The sequence below is a fragment of the Aegilops tauschii genome, chromosome 2 (assembly GCF_002575655.3).
Source record: "Aegilops tauschii subsp. strangulata cultivar AL8/78 chromosome 2, Aet v6.0, whole genome shotgun sequence".
Taxonomy (NCBI): domain Eukaryota; kingdom Viridiplantae; phylum Streptophyta; class Magnoliopsida; order Poales; family Poaceae; genus Aegilops; species Aegilops tauschii.
This window is the reverse complement of record NC_053036.3, coordinates 631,564,142-631,575,934: the sequence shown is the minus strand read 5'-3', so window position 1 is coordinate 631,575,934 and position 11,793 is coordinate 631,564,142.

Below are 11,793 nucleotides of genomic sequence, written 5' to 3'. Positions count from 1 at the left end.
CTTTGCACCATCCTTTCCTACAAGCTTAAATAGTCTTGATCTCGCGGGTGTGAGATTGCTGAGTCCCCGTGACTCACAGATTTCTACCAAAACAGTTGCAGGTGCCGACGATGCCAGTGCAGACGATGGCGTCGATCTCAAGTGGGAGTTCGACGAGGAACGTGATCGTTACTATGTGTCTTTTCCTGATGATCAGTAGTGGAGCCCAGTTGGGACGATCTGGGATCTAGCATTTGGGGTTGTCTTATTTTCATCTGGATTTTGACCGTAGTCGGTCTATATGATTGTATTTTGGATGATGTATGAATGATATTTATGTATTGTGTGAAGTGGCGATTGTAAGCCAACTCTTTATCCCATTCTTGTTCATTACATGGGATTGTGTGAAGATGACCCTTCTTGCAACAAAACCACTATGCGGTTATGCCTCTAAGTCGTGCCTCGACACGTGGGAGATATAGCCGCATCATGGGCGTTACAAGTATGCGGTTAACGAAAAGTTGTTCGGAGTCCCGGATGAGATCCCGGACGTCACGAGGAGTTCCGGAATGGTCCGGAGGTAAAGATTTATATATAGGAAGTCCAGTTTCGGCCACCGGGAGAGTATCGGGGGTCACCTGTATTGTACCGGGACTACCGGAAGGGTCCCGGGGGTCCACCGGGTGGGGCCACCTATCCCAGAGGGCCCCATGGGCTGAACTGGCGCGGGAACCAGCCCCTGGTGGGCTGGTGCGCCCCACCCAAGGGCCCAAGGCGCCTAGGGTTGGAAACCCTAGGGGGCCGTTGCCCCCCGAGGGGGCATGCGCCCCCTGGTTGGAAACCCTAAGGGGGCCGTTGGCCCCCGAGGGGCCGCCGCCCCCCCTCTAGATGGGATCTCCAAGGGGGGCATGCGCCCCCTAGCCCCTATATATAGTGGAGGGGAGGGAGGGCAGCCGCACCCTAAGCCCTGGCGCCTCCCTCTCCCTCCCATGACACCTCTTCCTCCTCCAGTAGCGCTTGGCGAAGCCCTGCTGGAATCCCGCTGCTTCCACCACCACGCCGTCGTGCTGCTGGATCTCCATAAACTTCTCCTTCCCCCTTGCTGGATCAAGAAGGAGGAGACGTCTCCGCTCCGTACGTGTGTTGAACGCGGAGGTGCCGTCCGTTCGGCGCTAGGATCATCGGTGATTTGGATCACGACGAGTATGACTCCATCAACCCCGTTCTCTTGAACACTTCCGCTCGCGATCTACAAGGGTATGTAGATGCACTCCTCTCTCTCTCATTTCTAGATGACTCCATAGATTGATCTTGGTGATGTGTAGAAAATTTTAAATTTCTGTTACGATCCCCAACATGATCTTCGTTATTAGAGCATTGTCCCAAGTGAGGAAAGGATGATGAAGACTATGATTCCCCCACAAGTCGGGATGAGACTTCGGACTTTATAAAAATAAAAGAGGCCAAAGAAGCCCATACAAAAAAGAGGCCAAAGAAGCCCACCAAAAAAAAGATAAAAAATGAGAGAAAAGAGAGAAGGGACAATGTTACTATCTCTTTTCCACACTTGTGCTTCACAGTAGCACCATGATCTTCATAATAGAGAGTCTCTTATGTTATCACTTTCATATACTAGTGGGAATTTTTCACTATAGAACTTGGCTTGTATATATTCCAGTGACGGGCTTCCTCAAAACGCCCTAGGTCTTTGTGAGCAAGCAAGTTGGATGCACACCCACTTAGTTCCTTTTGTTGAGCTTTCATATATTTATAGCTCTAGTGCATCCGTTGCATGGCAATCCCTACTCACTCACATTCATATCTATTAATGGGCATCTCCATAGCCTGTTGATATGCCTAGTTGATGTGAGACTATCTTCTCCTTTTTTTGTCCTCACAACCACCACCATATACCACATATAGTGCTATGTCCATGGCTTGCGCTCATGTATTGCGTAAGAGTGAAAAAGGCTGAAGCGCGTTAAAAAGTATGAACCAATTGCTCGGCTTGTCATCGGGGTTGTGCATGATGGGAGTATTTTTTGTAATAAAAATGAAGCATGGCCTAACTATATGATTTTGTAGGGATAAGTTTTCTTTGGCTATGCTATTTTGATAAGACATGATTACTTGTTAGTATGCTTGAAGTATTACTATTTTTATGTTTTATGGACTTTTATCTTGAATCATTTGGATCTGAACAATCATGCCACAATAAAGAAAATTACATTGAGAATTATATTAGGTAGCATTCCACATCAAAAATTCTGTTTTTATCATTTACCTACTCGAGGACGAGCAGGAATTAAGCTTGGGGATGCTGATACGTCTCCAACGTATCTATAATTTTTGATTGTTCCACGCTATTATATTACCTGTTTTGGATGTTTATGGGCTTTACTTTACACTTTTATATCATTTTTGGGACTAACCTACTAACCGGAGGCCCAGCCTGAATTGCTATTTTTTTTGCCTATTTCAGTGTTTCGAAGGAAAGGAATATCAAACGGAGTCCAAACGGAATGAAACCTTCGGGAGCGATCTTTTTGGAACAAACGTGATCCAGGGGACTTGGAGTGGACGTCAAGCAACAGAGGAGGCGGCCACGAGGGTGCCCGGCGCGCCCCCTACAGGTGGGCGCGACCCCCACCCTCGTGGGCCCCTCGAGCGTCCACCGACCTACTTCTTCCTCCTATATATACCCACGTACCCTGAAACCTTCGAGGAGCACCACAAAAAACTATTTCCACCGCCGTAACCTTCTGTATCCGCGAGATCCCATCTTGGAGCCTTCGTCGGCGCTCCGCCGAAGGGGGAATCGACCACGGAGGGCCTCTACATCATCTCCAAGGCCTCTCCGATGAGTTGTGAGTAGTTTACCACAGACCATCGGGTCCATAGTTATTAGCTAGATGGCTTCTTCTCTCTCTTTGAATCTCAATACAAAGTTCTCCTCGATCTTCTTGGAGATCTATTCGATGTAACTCTTTTTGCGGTGTGTTTGTCGAGATCCGATGAATTGTGGGTTTATGATCAAGTTTATCTATGGGAAATATTTGAATCTCCTCTGAATTCTTTTATGTGTGATTAAGTTCTCTTTGCAAGTCTCTTCGAATTATCAGTTTGGTTTGGCCTACTAGATTGATCTTTCTTGCAATGGGAGAAGTGCTTAGCTTTGGGTTCAATCTTGCGGTGTCCTTTCCCAGTGATAGCAGGGGCAGCAAGGCACGTATTGTATTGTTGCCATCGAGGATAAAAAGATGGGGTTTATATCATATTGCATGAGTTTATCCCTCTACATCATGTCATCTTTCTTAATGCGTTACTCTATTCTGATGAACTTAATACTCTAGATGCATGCTGGATAGCGGTCGATGTGTGGAGTAATAGTAGTAGATGCAGAATCATTTCGGTCTACTTGTCACGGACGTGATGCCTATATACATGATCATGCCTAGATAATCTCATAATTATTCGCTTTTCTATCAATTGCTCGACAGTAATTTGTTCACCCACCGTAATACTTATGCTATCTTGAGAGAAGCCACTAGTGAAACCTATGGCCCCCGGGTCTATCTTTTATCATATAAGCTTTCAATCTACTTTTATTTGTATCTTTTACTTTTCCAATCTATATCATAAAAATACCAAAAATATTATCTTATCATATTATCTCTATCAGATCTCACTTTCGCAAGTGGCCGTGAAGGGATTGACAACCCCTTTATTGCGTTGGTTGCGAGGTTCTTGTTTGTTTGTGTAGGTGCGTGGGAGTTTTGAGGAACCTCCTACTGGATTGATACCTTGGTTCTCAAAAACTGAGGGAAATACTTACGCTACTTTGCTGCATCACCCTTTCCTCTTCAAGGAAAACCAACGCAAGCTCAAGACGTAGCACTTCCACCCATGTGTTAGTAATTCTCTTGTAGGCACATAAAGATAGTTGGAATTTGGATGAAATTTCTTATGTAATCAAAGTCAGATGTGTTAGAGCTTGATGCCTAGTATCCACTATGTTCTGAGATTGATGTTGTTATGATTTTGCTATGATTAATGCTTATCACTAGGACTTGAATGCCATGATTTCAGATTTGAACTCTTTATGTTTTTATGAATATATTTGTGTTATTGGTCTTATCTGCAATTTGTATGCACATGTTATTGTTCTGAATCCTAGACCCCAAGATGATAATAATTGGGATATCAACAGTGATGACTTTACCTCGAGGATTTCATGTATTCATTGTGTGTTAATGTTGTTTCTGTTCTCTATCAAAAGGAGCGCCTTAATTACACTTAATTTTCTTTAGGGTCCCGCTGCCATGAAGGGTAGGGCAATAGAAAAGGAGCGCCTTAATTACACTTAATTTTCTTTAGGGTCCCGCTGCCATGAAGGGTAGGGCAAAAGATATTGTGCAAGTTCTTATCGCAAGCACACACAATTAAATATGGAATGAATGTTTACATATGATTGATGAATTGAAGCTAGTTTGTTGTCACTCTATGTGCTCTGTGTTATGCCCGTTGCATATTGAATCTCATATGAACAAACCCATCGCATATTCCATGCCTACACTTTATACTATTGTTGCTCTCTTTAAAAGTTGCTAATGCTGCAATTTACTACCACTCTGCAAATCTTGTTACTGTTACTTTATCACCATTGCTATCACATTACTTTGTTACTAATAAATTATTCTAAGCAAGTTACCTATTATGGTGTGGTTGAATTGACAACTCAACTGCTAAGACTTATAAATATTCTTTGACTCTACTTGTGTCGAATCAATAATTTTGGGTTAAAATACTTCCCTTGAAAACTCTCGTGATTCCCTATACTTATGGGTCATGCAAGCCTGCTGGCAGTCGCTAACGTTAGCGAGAGCTTGCTGGCTGTCCTCGCTCGCGAGTTCTTTCAAATTGATTCGACATGATTAACTATATGTCTAATTAATTACAAACATAATTAAATGTCTGCCTAATTATCCACAAACATAATTAACTCTGTCTAATTGATTAATTACCTTCCTAATTGAAACAAAATCCCTACTTCTAATTATAGGCAACCTTAATTAACGCTCTTGCTAGTTAACTAATTTCAAATTGATTCGTTGTGAAGAATACTCTCTATTTAAATGAATCTAATTAATTGCACATGTAATTAATTGCCTGCCTAATTTATTGTATTAATGCCATGATTTCGAAATTGATTTGAAGCTCGGTTTGCAGATTGTTTTCACATTATTGGTTGCATGCGAACATGAAGATGTAGGGATTTCCCTCTACTAATAAAGAAGATCCAAAAATATATTAGTAGATTCATTGTCGCATAAAGTTTCTTACTTTATACTTTTATGGCATATTACAAGCCTTTCATTTTTCAAACGGAATACCTAGAAAACCATGCACGACATGTATTCCCATCCAGAGGGAGTAACTGTGAGGTGCCGAGGGATCTTGCTTCATTTTAGGTGTTTTCGTGAGTTCGTTTAGGGTTTGTGTTATGCTTAGAAAGATGAGGGGGTGACGACTCCTTGAATATGAAATAAGGTTCTTTCGCCTAGCCTTCGTTTTGATGATGTGTCTCGCGTCGTCGGAGGGCGTGTGGAGATGTGTCTCCGGTGGATCTGTTTAGATCTAGTCTTTGTTCGTCTTCATTCATGTGTCTACAGTCACTAGTAGAAAAACCCCCATCTGTCCCGGTTGGTAAGGGCCTTTTGTCCCGGTTCTTGAACCGGGACTAATGGGTCGGTACTAATGCCCTAGACCTTTAGTCCCGGTTCAAACACGAACCGGGACAGATGGGCCTCCACGTGGCCGGTGCGCCGAGCCCAGGCAGGAGGGCCTTTGGTCCCGGTTGGTGGCACCAACCGGGACCAAAAGGCATTCACGTGTCAGCATTTTAGGGCTGGGGTTTTTGTTTTTTTTGAAGGGGGGGGGGGGTTTGGGGGTTTTGGGGGGTTAATTTAGGTGTTCCATATATTGTGTTAGCTAGCTAATTAATAGAGAGAAGTGTCCTCTCTTATGTCCGTGCTTGGTCGACGCTACGTACTATACATAGAGAGGCCCTCGACACGCTAGCTAGTAAGAAAATGAAGGAAACCATTAAGTACAGAAGTTCGTCATGCATACCGAGAGAAGTGATCGATCGACCTCTCCTTCTCCGAGAGATTGGTCGAACAACAAGTTTTTGTATTATCTATCCGACGCTACTGGCTACATACATATACAATATGTAAGATCTCTTACAATCCCCTAGCTAGCATTTGAAATCAACTTCCACATGGTATTCTCCGGCTTTATTGATGACGTGGTCAAGAAAGAATCCCACCAATTCCTCTTGAATTGCTTTGATGCGATCTTGTGGTAGGAGTTCATTCCGCATCTGCCACGTCTAATTTGAAGAAGGGGGTTAATACATATATATGAATGAAAGTCAACAGAAATGATGGTGTAATACAATGAAATTGTGAATATTATTGCTTACGCACTTCATATTGTCTTTTAGAGTAGCCCCTCTTATTTTTCAAAGTCGCGTTGTACATGAACTCGCACACGTAGTATCCACAGCAATCATTTCCTTGTTCCTGCCACAAGCACTTTACGAGAAAAAGAGGTCAATCAAACTGATAATGAAGCATTATAAATGGCATTGATGAAAGTATAGCTATAGAATCAACGGGAGATGCGCGCAACTAGCTAGCTACTAGTACTTACTTTCGGGTATGTATATCGCAGCTCCTTCGGCAGTCCCGGAGCTTGTGCGGTGAACTGTTTCCAAACCCTGCAAGACAAAGAAAATAATTATTATTACTTGTTGAGATATCAGGAAATGAACAAAAAGTTGCCGATATGGTGCGATAATGATCGATTGAACTTGCTTGTTGAGCAATTTAGTCATGTCCGCATAGGTTTCGGGAGCTTTTCGTCTCGAGTCTAAGACGGTTACTAGTCCCCGCTCAAGCTTAATCTCTAGAAGAACATAGTGGAAGCTGCGCACGCATGCCTAACTCATCAATTACATTGCTATAACCTCGCTCGAGTAATAAGGGAAACCAAATATGCACACGACAGTAACACTCACTTGCCGTTGTAAGGAAAGAGTATGGTATCTTTGTTTTGATTTTTGATCAACGATTGTAGCAAGTTGGCCTCGGCCTCTTCGGCGTGCTTTGTAACCTGAATTTCATCTATGATATTTGTGTTAATGAACCCAATATCATACATTTCTTGTTTTTTGCACTCGACGATCTTCAATCTGCATAATATAGTGAGGATAATAGATTATAAATACATGCAATGAAAGAGATGAGCTATATATAGAGACTTAATGACAGAAATAGTACTTACAGACAGTAGCAAAAGACCGTTAATTTATCAAGGGCCTTTTGATTGAAGAACGCGAAGAACTCCTCAAATGGAACAGTCAACAGATCAGTTCCAGCGAGGTCGTGCTCCTCTCCAATTCTCAGATACAAAGTATTCGTCCCCCCAGACTCTCTGCAGGTTTTCATGTACCAACTATGGAATCTTCGCATCATCGTTGGTAGAGATTTTTCATCTTTGACGAGAGGCTTCCCGTACTCGTATCTGTGTTCGTCCACCTCCAAGAAATCATAATGTACATCGTCGGGCAGGTAATCTCCAGGATTGTTATAACCGGGCACCATCCCGCCCGGAACATTAGCGACGATATGTTCGGACACCTGGAGCGGGGGGCAAGATTGCTGTTCTTGTTCGCCGAGCTGGACAATTTTTTTCCCAGCTGCTCGTTCTTTTAACCTTTGATCACTCACAGTACTTCCCGACCGCGCCGCTTTGAGATATGTCTTTTCAGTAATGCGCTCATAGTTGGTTTTCGGTGGAGACTTTGGTGGTTTCCTCAGGGCATCGATAGTGCGATTTGCTTTCACCGGATCTACCTTCTCCTCCGGAGGTGGATGTCTCGCTGCTTTCAACCCTTCAAAGAAGTCCTTCACTTCGGTCCGCACGATCTTCACGTTTTCCTCCTCGGTCATCTCGTACGGTAACTTCTCTAGAGGCTTGAGAGATGGACCGTATCTGTATTGCCTCCCGCCTCTGGCTGTACTGCTGGACGCCAGAGCAGACGGAGCGGCTGCGGCTGTCTTCTTTCATGCTTGCTTACAAGGCGGAGGAGAAGGACTACGACGCGCCGGAGCAGCCGGGGCGGCGGCGGGTCTCTTCCGCCCTTGCTGGCGAGGCGGAGAAGGAGGAGGCGGAGTGCCGCCACGCGCCGGAGAAGGAGGCTGAGTGCCCTGATCGTCACTCGCCGGAGGAGGAGGCGGTGGAGGAGGCGGAGTGCCCTGACTCGCCGGAGGAGGAGGAGGAGGCGGAGGCGTCCAGTTCGGAAGGTTGATGAACTCCTTCCGCCATAGGCATGGAGTCTTCAGAGCAGAACCCAGCCGAGTCTCCCCTTCATCGGTAGGGTGGTCAAGCTGGAGGTCCTCAAATCCCTTCGTTATTTCGTCCACCGTCACCCTAGCATATCCTTCTGGAATCGGACGACAGTGAAAAGTTGCGCCGGGTTCAGAAGGTCGAACTTGGCCGACAGTCACCTTGACTTTTAAGTTCTGGCATTGCGTCATAAGGTGGCAACTCTGAGACTCCGTGATAAAATCCACAGGGTAGCTAGCAGGAGCCGTCAAGACATGCTCCGGCTGAAGCAGCTCGGTGGAAGCCACGCTGCTTTTCCACTGAGATGGCGGGGTAGCTTCGGGGGAAGCTTCGGCAGTTCGTTTGCTGCAATTTGCTTCTCGTTCCTCTAGCCCTTGTACCCTTTCGTGCAGCGCCTGCAGTTCGGTCAGCTCCACTTTCTTCCTCCTCTCCTGGCATTTGTAACCGCCTGCGTCCGGAAAACCAACCTTCCACGGAACGGAGCCTGGCGTGCCTCGTGTCCGTCCAGGGTGCTCAGGATTCCCGAGGGCCATTGTGAGCTCGTCCTTCTCTCTGTCTGGAACGAACGTCCCTTGCTGCGCTGCATTGATATAGTGCTGAAGCCTCTTGACTGGTATTTTCATTTGCTCGTCCGTCCAACGGCACTTCCCTGTTACAGGGTCCAGGGTTCCGCCAGCCCCGAAGAACCAAGTCCGGCAACGGTCTGGCCAGTTCATTGTCTTTGGTTCGATCCCTTTATCAAGCAGATCATTCTCAGCCTTGGCCCACTTAGGCCGGGCTATGAGGTAGCCACCTGACCCCGTGCGATGGTGAAGCTTCTTCTTCGCAGCATTTTGCTTGTTTGTCGCCGACATCTTCTTACTCTTTTCCGATGTCTTGTAGGCCACAAATGCGGGCCAGTGATCTCTGATCTTCTCATATTTGCCAATGAATTCTGGTATCTCTCCTTTGTCGGCAAACTTTTTCAGCTCTTTCCTCCACCTCCTGAATAGGTCTGCCATCTTCTTAAGAGCAAAAGACTTGATTAATTGCTCTTTAACTGGCTTCTCCGGATCCTCCTCTGGCGGTAGGGTGAAATTTGCCTTCAGCTCAGTCCAGAGATCATCTTTCTGCATATCATTGACATAAGACACCTCAGGGTCTTCTTTCTTAGGCTTATACCATTGGTGGATGCTGATCGGGATCTTGTCCCTAACAAGAACCCCGCACTGAGAAGCAAATGCGTTCTTTGTCCGGATGGGTTCAATCGGTTCGCTGTCGCGCGTGATTGCTGTGATCTAAACCTTTCATCCGAGCTCAACTTTTTCTTCAGGCCTCGTCTCCTTACCGAAGTTGTGCTCGATCCAGAGGGCTAGAAAAAAGAAGAAAGACGAGAGTTAATTAATATGTGTACATATACCAAAACAATGAATGCATCAATTAGCTAGTAAGCACAGGCATAACTAATATATATACCTGGCCGGACTCGGTTCGGTCACCGGAGCCGTCATCACGGTCTCCTTCTTGCACCGTCATTGGGTCACCGGAGCCATCATAATCATGTCTTTCCTCCTCCATTCTTCGATCACCGTAGCGTGCTTCTTCACCCTGTTCTTCGAGACCATCATTGTCGTTAAGACACGAGAAGATATCAGTAACACCTCCGGCTAAGATTATGTCCCCCAACACCTCTTCTGCTTCCTTGTCTCGTATGTGCTCCATTGTTTCTGCAAATATTACAACATGGCAATTATTACACAAACATGACGACAGATGGATATATTAGTGGCAAACAAACGTAGAACTAGCTAGCTAATCACAGTAAGGAATCATATTAATTAGTGGCCTCGACGCTGCTTCTCTAGGGTTTGGGGTGGCCTCGAGAACGCTTCAAGGATTTGGGGTGGCCTCGAGAGAATTTGTCGGTTAGGGGCGCAGCGGGAGGGGGTAGGAGACCAACATCGTTTTTTTTCTAGCGAGAGGGTCGGGGGGGTATATATATCGACCGCACCTCATGTCGAAGTTATTCGGGAGGGGGTAATATCGACAACGACGACATACGTACAATGGAAAATAATATTATCGGGAAGGGGGTATATCGACCCCCCCCCTCATGTTGAAGTTATCGGGAGGGGTATATCGACGACGACAGACCCGATAAAACATAAGAAAACGAAGAAGAAATAAAAAGAGGAGAAGAGGAAAGGAATAGAAGAGAATATCGAAGAAAAAAAAGAAGAAGAAAAAAGAGGAGAAGAAGAAAGGAATAGAGGAGAAGAAGAAAAAATAGAAAATTTTCTATTTTTTCTTCTTCTCCTCTATTCCTTTCTTCTTCTCCTCTTCCTTTTCTTCCTCTCCTCTTCTTCTCCTCTTCCTTTTCTTCCTCTCCTCTTCTTCTCCTTTTTCCTCTTCTTATTTTCCTTTTTCCTCTCCTAAATATATAAAACTTTTCTAAAAATGAAACTAACCTAAAATGTACTAAATCAGAGAACATATATAGATAATCCTTTTCTAAATATATAAATCTAACTTTTGCATATATATATGAACATATATACACAGAGAACATACAAACATATATACATTTTTATAAAAAAGCAAAATACAAATCATCATATATTTGAACAAAAAATCTGAAAAGAAGGCGTATATCATATATACACAATACATATACTCACATATATACATATATATATTATCTGAAAAAACAAGCATATAATATATGAAAAAAATTAAAACAAAATTAGAAGGATTATCGGGGAGGGGCGCCGGCCGGACCAAGGGCAGGGGCGCGGGTTCGGCGGCGACGACGGCGACGGGGCAGGGGGCGCGCGTTCGGCGGCGAGGACGGCGACGGGGCAGGGGCGACGGCCGGCGAGGAAGGGGGCAGGGCAGGGCGACGACGACGACGTACGGGTGCGGGCCGGGGCGCGCGTCGGGGCAGGGCGGCGAGCGGCGACGGCGTCAGGCGAGGGCACGGGCGACGGCGACGACGTACGGGGGCGGGCCGGGGCGCGCGGCGCGCGTCGGGGCAGGGCGGCGAGTGGCGACGGCGTCGGGCGAGGGCACGGGCGACGGCGAGCGGGCGGCGACGGCGACCTCGGGCGGCTCGGGGAGGCGACGGCGACGTCGGGGCAGGGACCGGCGTCGAGGAGCAGAGCAGCAGCCTGGCGGCGTTCGAGAGAGAGGAATGACGGGCGGGGGAAATTTCCTAAGTGTTTGGTTATATAGAGAAGTCTTTGGTCCCGGTTGATGCCACGAACCGGGACCAATGCCACCTTTAGTCCCAGTTGGTGCCACCAACCGGGACCAAAGGCCTCTTTTCAGCAGCCCAAAGGGCGGGAAGCGGAGGCCTTTGGTCCCGGTTGGTGGCACCAACCGGGACTAAAGGGGGCATTGGTCCCGGTTCGTGGCACCAAC